Raw genomic sequence first — 9,189 nt, 5'->3', positions numbered from 1 at the left:
AAGGAAGCGCCAAACTTCCTTTTTATACTATATAGATAATAAGTGGCATTAGCATTAATACATAATTTAAAAAACCAACACTACAACACGCAAACATTTTAAGCCAAAAACAAAATGCAATACAAAACTCGCTATTCACCGCAACTTACTGCGACTAACACATTACAATTTAAAAGAAGCTCAAAAGCCTAAATAGTAAACAAAAAAAGTAGAATATCTTTTCCCTCTAATGGGTCGGTTCAGATTATATTTCATCTCTTAACAGGTTGATTAAGGGCATGCTTAGTTCCTAACAGGTCAAACTGGGTTATTTTAATCTCTAATGGGTCGAACTCGAGTACAGTCTTCCTAACGGGTCGAACTCGATTTACGTTTAACCTGCAACTAATTTGGGTTATGTTTTATCTTTACCGGGTACATTTCTCTTATCTCTTAACGGGCCGATTCATGTTATGTTTTATCTCTAACGAGTCAGACTAAGGTTATGTATAACCTCTAAAGAGTCGAACCTAGATATGGTCTAATGGCATGAACTCGATGTTGGCTTATCGATAACTATTGGATATTGACCACTTATGTTCGATGCTATCCTTGGCCGATTGAACACTAATTGTTGCCAATTTTCATACACCTTAATGCACCAAGAATATGAAACATATAAGAGTTGTTACAACTTGCAGTTGGCTAACCTCAACTGTTCAAAGTCCACCTAAAATGAGCTGCCAACAAAGTCAACAAATACAAACTGTTTATCAAAACTTATATTAACAATCTACAGAACTAAAACGGAAAACCCACAAATTCACTTTCAGCCCATTAAAACCAAAAAATTAGCACACACTTTAAAAAAATGGCTACATTCACAACCACATAAAGCTAACCTAAGAATAAATCCAAGCAATCGACCGGGGAATTAAAAGCCATCTGAAATATATGGAGCCACATCTCTTTTCCGAAGACGGTTGAGTCCCCCTATTTTTTGTTCGGTTCTCAAGTCTCTAAACTTATGAAGTCTCGTTTCTGTAGTGGACCAATTTGTTAACATAATGACAACGAGCCATTTTTTATTAACATAATGACACCCAGCCCTTATTGCAGCCCATGCTACTGAATCAGCTAAAAGACGCATTATAGACAGAAAGGAACAATAATTACAGCAAACAACACAGTCTCAAAACCCCAAAAATGAAACAGTAATCGAATACACACATGACATTTTCAATAAATACATGTCATGTATTAAAGATGATTAAGGAGTGTACAAAATCTGATAGTTGACCAGAATTAAAAAACACAAAAGGCTGGCTGTATTATAAAAAGATAAATCAGCTTTGCTTTCAACTTTAGGGATTCATTTAGCTGCTAGATATGCGATTGAAAGATTCGGAGGTTGTTGTTCATCAATGAAGCGCTAAACTGAACATAAATGTAATTATGATACCCTAATTTCAAGTTAATAGAATAAAAAACATATTAGACCAGAGGTTAGGGACTTACCTGGAATCATCAAGAAGGAATTATCTCGACATCTCCACTGCATTAAAAAAGTTTCAGCAAACCTAATCAATTAATAACAACTACAAAAAGCAAATCAAAGTAAGCACGATTTCCAGGGTTTATGGTGATGAACTTGGGAAAACCGTTGCAGATCTATCTCTGGCATCCGCTGGTGTCTAATTGTCTATCCATTCAAGAAGGTAATGTGGATTGATGGTGAGTAGAGGTTGCAGGCATTCTGTATTGGAATTTAAAATATCCCTTATATATTGTGGGATATTCTCTGTTATTCTTGGCTCAATCATTTCCTTTCTTTTAGCCGAATCATTAGCTTAACATTTATTCCTTTCCTTATTTTTGCTTCCTTCTTGTTTTATATATTTGGTTGTTCATCATTAATGAAAAATGAGAAAGATGAATTACTTTAACCATTGCTTTTCTTATGGTATCAGAGCGGTTCATACATAAATCACAAACCTAATTAACGACCATCACCATGGCTGGTGATGAAACAAACGAAAGCAAGAACAAATCCACCGGAGCTGCTGTGTTCAAGACAGTTCTACCGGGTCGACACAATAATAGCAAGAGCCAACGACAAAATAAAGCTGCACCAAAAGAACATAAACGTGGAGACGTGACTGAAGGGAAACCAAAGAGTGCTAATATTGGTTCTTACACAAGTCCTGCTTCAGGTTTGACAAAACAACAGTACCAATTATTCTTAAAACACCTTGCTAACAAATGGGTCGTGGACACGGAACACATAACTCACGATGAAACAATCCTCCATAACAGAATTGTTTATTCAAATGAAGCACCGGTCATCATCCCTGATGGAAGTGCCATTCCCGTAAGGGGAAGAGGCGAATGCACCCTGGAAGGCGGGGAAAAACTAAAGGGGGTTCTCTATATTCCTGTTTTAAATGTAACCTCTTATCGGTTAGTCGATTAACTAATAGCCTTCAGTGCTCCATGACGTTTTTTCCAGACTTTTGTGTCATGCAGAAGCTTCACACGAGAAACTTGATTGGTGCGGGTAAATGTAAGAAAGGTCTTTACCGGATGGGGTGGTTCAACGATGGGAGAAGGGCTATGATGACTGTCGGGAATGTCTGGCATAAAAGGTTAGGACATGTTTTTGAAGATAAGCTTGCTGCAATTGATTTACTTAAAGGCATTTCCTTAAATAAACTTTGTGACTCTTGTTCCAAGGCCAAACATATTAGGCTTCCATTTTCAAATAGTTTCATAAAGACAAATGCTTGCTTTGATTTGGTGGATTGCGACATTTGGGGAAAGTACCGGACTCCATCTTTCTCATGGGCAAGTTACTTTTTAACTATTGTAGATGATTACAGTAGGGCCTCATGGATGTTTCTCTTAAAGTTCAAACATGAAGCAAGCAAGTGTTAGAAGTTTTTTTGCAATATGGTAAAAACTCAATTTGGAAGGCTTGTAAAGAGAATTAGATGTGACAACCGGGGGGGGGGGGGGGGGGGGGTTCACATCCAATGATATGATTAATTTTTATAATGAAATGGGGTTTTACTTGAAACCACTTGCCCTCACACACCCCAACAAAATGGAGTTGTCGAGCGAAAACACCGACACTTACTCGAAGTTGCTCGGTCTCTAAGATTTGAAGCAAACTTACCTAAGAGGTTTTGGGGTGAATGCATCTTGACCGCCACCCACATCATTAACCGATTGCCATCCAAGGTAATTGATAACAAAACCCCTTTTAAGTTGTTATTTGACCAAAAACCAAATTATGATAATATGAAGGTTTTTGGTTATTTGGCGTACTATCGAAACACTGACATCAAAGGAGACAAATTTGAATAAAGGGGGAGGCCCGGGGTGTTTGTTGGCTACTCTCAAGGAACAAAAGGTTACAAAATTCTTGACATCAAAAGTGGCAAAATCATTATTTCTAGGGACACTAGATTTTATTAAGAAAAATTCCCTTTCAAACATGATGTTATTATTTATGAGGAAGTTGATGCTCTTGACCAATTAAACCATATGTGATGAAAGTGAAAGCCTAGGGAGGTCCACTGTTAATGAGCACATTGCTATTGAGCCCACAGAAAGTACAGCCTCCATTGAAAATGATGATTAAAATCAAGTCAATATTAAATCAATAGCCAAGGAGACTATTGAAATAAATAACAATCGTTTGAAACGAATGGAAAGAGAGCTAGCTGAATGAAATGAGAGCCGGCTGAATGAAAGGAAAGGGAGCAACAATTATAAGAGCAATTTGAAGAAACGATGAAAAGCATTCGCCAAGAAGTAATCTTAGTATGCTTTCTACTAAAACATTTTATCTAGATATTTTTGTGAATGACATGTGTTATGTAGTTTAGGTTTTTTTTGTTAGCTGTTGGCATGTGTTAAATATTGTGGTACTTTTGTAACCAAACATTGTTTGCAATCGAAAAGGTTTAGGTTTAATGGGTTTTATATGCATTTTTTGGCAGAAAAAAATGGTTTCTGGATTTTGTATTTTTGTTAGTTCAGTTTGTAGGAAAATTGCAGGAAAAAACAAAAGAGTAAAATATGTTTTTGTAGGAAACTCGTCTGTGAAAACAAAAATAGCAATATGTTTTTGTCGAAAAATCGTTGGTAAAAAAAATAAAAATACATTTTTGTTGGAAATTTTGTCTGTAAAAACAAAAAAATAAAATGTTTTGTTGAAAATTTGTCGGTACTAAAACAACAGAATGTATTTCTTTTGTTGGAGATTGGTTGGAAATTCAAAATTTAATTAATTGTGTTTCTATTAATGAAAGTATTAATAATGTTATTATCATTTTCATTAAAAAAATAAAAATGATATTAAAAACACCTATTTGTGGGAAAGTTGTAGCTAACTAAAAGAAAAACAAAAAAAGTACTTTTTGTGGAAATGTTGTCGGAAGTTAGCAAAGACATTATTCTGTCTCTAATTTGTTGGAAGTATTGTCAGAATTTTGTGGGAAAAGTTTTTTCCTACGAGGGTTTTTTCGACAACACGTATTTGTCGAAAATTTGTCGGTATAGGCTGTTTTCCAACAATTTTCCTACAAAAAACGCCGTCGGAAAAGAGCAAGTTTTCTGGTAGTGAATGGAGGGCGTCGATTATCATGATACATTCGCTCCAGTCGCAAAATTAGTGACGGTTAGAACGCTTCTAGCTGTTGCTATCAAGAAAAATTGGGTTATGAATCAACTTGATGTTAATAATGCTTTCCTTCATGGAGACCTAAATGAAGAAGTTTACATGAAGTTGCCACAAGGATTCGTGAAGGAAAATGACACGAGAGTTTGTAGGTTGAACAAATCCATCTATGGCTTAAAACATGCGTCTCGTAATTGGTACCAAAAGTTCACCTCATCTCTTCTTGAACTCGGTTTCAAGCAAGGCAGATTATTCTCTCTTCATTTTCCAGAAAAATCAGTGTTTTGTGGCAGCTCTTATCTATGTAGATGATGTCATTATGGTAGGGAATGACTTGGGTAAAATACAACATACAAAGGATAAACTTAACAAACGCTTCAGCATAAAAGACTTGGGTTCCCTAAAGTATTTTCTTGGTATAGAAGTTGCACGTACGCCAGAAGGTCTAGTTCTAAGCCAAAGAAAGTATGTTCTCGATATCCTTGAAGATTGTGGGTTACAAGGATGCAAGCCAAGTCCTTTCCCTTTTGAACAAAACCTAAAGTTGGATAAAGGAAGTGAAGAACCTAAAGTTGATGCTAACCGGTACCGCCGCTTGGTAGGAAGACTACTATAGCTACAGGCCACTAGACCCGACATTGCTTATTCGGTGAATGTTCTAAGCCAATTTGTGGCTGACCCTAGACAGAGCCATATGAACGCGGCACACCGAGTCTTATGCTACTTAAAAGGAACAGCTGGACAAGGCATTCTCTTGCCTCGAGATGGTGGATGCAATCTCACCGCTTATTGTGACTCTGATTGGCACGGATGCCCTTTTACAAGGAGATCTAGAACAGGATACATTCTTCTCCTTGGAGGAGCCCCCGTTTCCTGGAAGACAAAAAAACAGTCTGTGGTTTCTCGGTCCTCTGCAGAAGCGGAATATCGATCTATGGCCTCCACGGTTAGTGAAATTTTATGGATGAGAAGGCTCCTCAAGGAGCTAGACGTCATCTTGAGTGAACCGACCTCCTTATTCTGCGACAATCAAGCAGCTAGGCACATCGCTCAAAACGCCGTATTTCATGAACGAACCAAACACGAAGAAATGGATTGCTACTTTGTCCGCGAACGAGTCGAGTCTCAAGAAGTTCAAACCTTACGTATTGATACTCGAATGCAAATCGCTGATTTACTCACAAAAGGCTTGGGCGCTCAACAACTTCGGTTCTTACTTGACAAGTTGGGCACTAGAAATCTACATGCTCCAACTTGAGGGGGAGTATTGGAATTTAAAATATCCATTATATATTTTGGGATATTCTCTATTATTCTTGGCCCAATCTTTTCCTTTCTTTTGGCCGAATCATAAGCTCAACATTTATTCATTTCCTTATTTTTTGCTTCCTTCTTGTTTTATATATTTGGTTGTTCATCATTAATGAAAAATGAGAAACATGAATTACATTGACCATGGCTTTTCTTAGGATGAGATGGAGACAGGCAAAATATGAGGTGTAGCGGCGGAGTGCAGGGGAAGAAGCATGTGGACTACCAACATTCGTGCGGCGCATGTTAGCTTTTCCCTCTTAAACGGAACTGTGGTACCAAACCTCTCAATTGTTATAAGTAGATAATATATGCCTGAATATCATCTTATGCGAGAATGTGGGCCAATATGCATGTGTACAGTTATATGTTAATAGCTAGGTTGAATACGTGGACATTTGTTTCAATTTTTTTTAAAATTGATTTGAACACATATCATTTTATAGAATTGAGGCTTAGTTCTAAAATTTTGCTCAGGTTAGGGGAAGGAAAGATAAAGCGACTTTATTGATACGATGGAAATATGAATCGCTCTTACGGATGTTGATGTTGATAGAATTCGTAAAAAATGGTTGACTTTGTGGCGCCCTAATCTTCTGGTGAAGTTAAAGACATTAATGAATTGTTTTTTATATTGGTGACAGTTAACTTGGTAAATTGAAAATTGGTTTATAGTAATGTCTTATTCGGAACCTTATTCCTATAATTATTACTAAACTTTCAAAACAAACAATGAGGACAATGTTTCTCTCAAGTGTTGGGATGAGAGAAATTGAGGTTAAAAAGAAATATATATATATATATATATATATATATATATATATATATATCACTTGAAATGAGAATTTTTGCTAAATAATAGAAAACTATAGAAAAACCAGGATATTTTTTCAAAACTAGTAGTATATATAAGATTTAAAAAAAGACATAACCACACGGAATTTGTGATGCATTGATAGACCCAACCGGTTTTGAAAAGTTTTCTGAAAGTGTCCTTAATACACCTAGTTAATTCATGAGATTTTGCGGGTTCTCATCTTGGGATTACTAAAGCCGAAAGTCAATACGGTGCGAAAAGTATCACCGTAATACGAAAACTTTGATGTTGTAGAATTAGATGCACTTAAGTTAGCACCTCACTCTGTTTTATGAAAGTAAATAAGGAGTGTTGACGCCCCGCATGCCCAATTTTTACGTGAGCTTTGGACAGTAGTTATATTATTGGGGATAAGATACCTAGAAGTACAATATATATATATATATATATATATATATATATATATATATACATATATATATATATATATATATACATATATATGTACATATATATATATATATTGCGCAAAAAGCAGAAAAGATGCCAAAGTGCACATAGCAGGCGAGACCGAAAGTCTATATGTTACCCCCTGGGATAGTGACTTGGTTGAAACAATATTGGGGGCCTAGGGTTTGCAGATAAATATTTTTTCAAGGAGCACTGAGGACAAAAGTACAATAATTTTAGGATATGCTCGTAAGTCTACATTTGACCACTCATCCATCCCTAATTCCACCCAAGTGCAAATAGTTTTTACTATTCAAGAGTTCTTGCCTTACGATGATAGGTAGAACCAGTCTGCTTCGACCCTCACTTAGTGACGTTCTAAATGCGATCTATAAAATATTAACCTAACCTAGACACTCTAGTTTTATATTTATAAACCTAGACTCTCCTAATGCTAGACCACTAGATAGGCAAGTGTACCTATCGACTGTACTAAAGCCTAATGAAGTCCGAATATCGAACCCACGAGATACTCGCGACACCTTAACTAGACTCTGACTCAACTAAACTGGATTAATTGATTTTTGTGTTTTTAATTATTAACTATAAACTAAAAAATAGTTAAACTAAAAACGACACAAAAACTAGATACGAATAGGACTGGAACTCAAAAAGGGGAGACAACTACCTAGGCAGGCACTCATACTAGTCAACTTGTAAACTCACAAAATTGGATTTATGATGGGTAACAAGATTCTAAAATATGAAACATAAGGAATAACTAAAGTAAGCTAGATCACCTCCCAGTCTCACCAAGACTACCTAAGAACCGTAAATATCGTGTAAAGGTTATGGCTCAAATCATCTCCTATTCTCACCTTACCTAAGTATGCTAAGATACCCAAAGACAAAATTACCTCTCGGTCTCTCTAATCACAAAACACCCTAAGGTGTAAAGGGGCATTTTCATTGAATTCGGTTTTAATTCGGATCTATAAGAATATAAGGGAATCTAGGGTAACTCACTCTCGTGCAATCACTACCCAAACCCGCAAAAGACCAAAACAGACGACACTTAATTACCTACCGATCTCTCAAGTGGCAGAATATAAGGTATCTCTAACTTTTAATTACCGCTCCTATGGAATACGTTAACAATATACCATAAACTACTTGTAAACACAGTAAACAACCTAATATGCGTTCATACATGAAAAACATTCACAAAGATGCATAAGGAATAGCGAATTGACCAAAAATTTATACCAAATACGCATAAGCATCATGACCAAAGAACAATAAAAACATAACCAAAGCAAAACCAATCAATAAATAATTCAAAACCAAAAATAAAACGAATCTAAAAAGTGTTCATCCAAACTCAGGCAGTTTAACATTTTAACCAATCATAATAATCAATGAAACAAAGATAATATATATATGAGCTATTAGCCTGGAAACATGGTTAAATTAATTGCCATGCATGCTTGGCTGCTTGCTTCTTTTTTTTTTCTTTTTCTTAACAGTAGATTAAATGACGAGTGTGCGTGCATGGTTGCTTTTTTATTTTCTTCCGTCCGACGACTTTTAGTGAAACCAACCTACATGCTTGCTTCAGTTAATTCTCCTCTCTATTGAACTCTTCTAGTCAGCCAAATGCCCTGTGCTCCTCCTTTTCTTCGTGACATATCCCTTCCATTTATAATAATGTGGCTTTTCTTTTTATCCAAGCTAAGAGTATTCTCATCCCACCATCTATCTTCAAACCAAAAATTATATTAAAACTCACTTTATTTTCTCTCTCCATTTCAATTCAAAAATAATTTTTATACCTTTTATCATTACATTTTCTCTTTCCTTCACTCATAACCACTTTCAAAATATATTAAAAAATTATAGGGGATGAATAGTAACTTTTCAAATATACAGAAAAATCACTACTTTTTCT

This window comes from Bidens hawaiensis, unplaced genomic scaffold (genome assembly GCF_021521415.1).
Source record: "Bidens hawaiensis isolate Kalapana, Puna unplaced genomic scaffold, B.hawaiensis_p1.1 tig00005806_1, whole genome shotgun sequence".
NCBI classification, from domain to species: Eukaryota; Viridiplantae; Streptophyta; class Magnoliopsida; order Asterales; family Asteraceae; genus Bidens; species Bidens hawaiensis.
Note: the sequence above shows the minus strand (reverse complement) of the source record.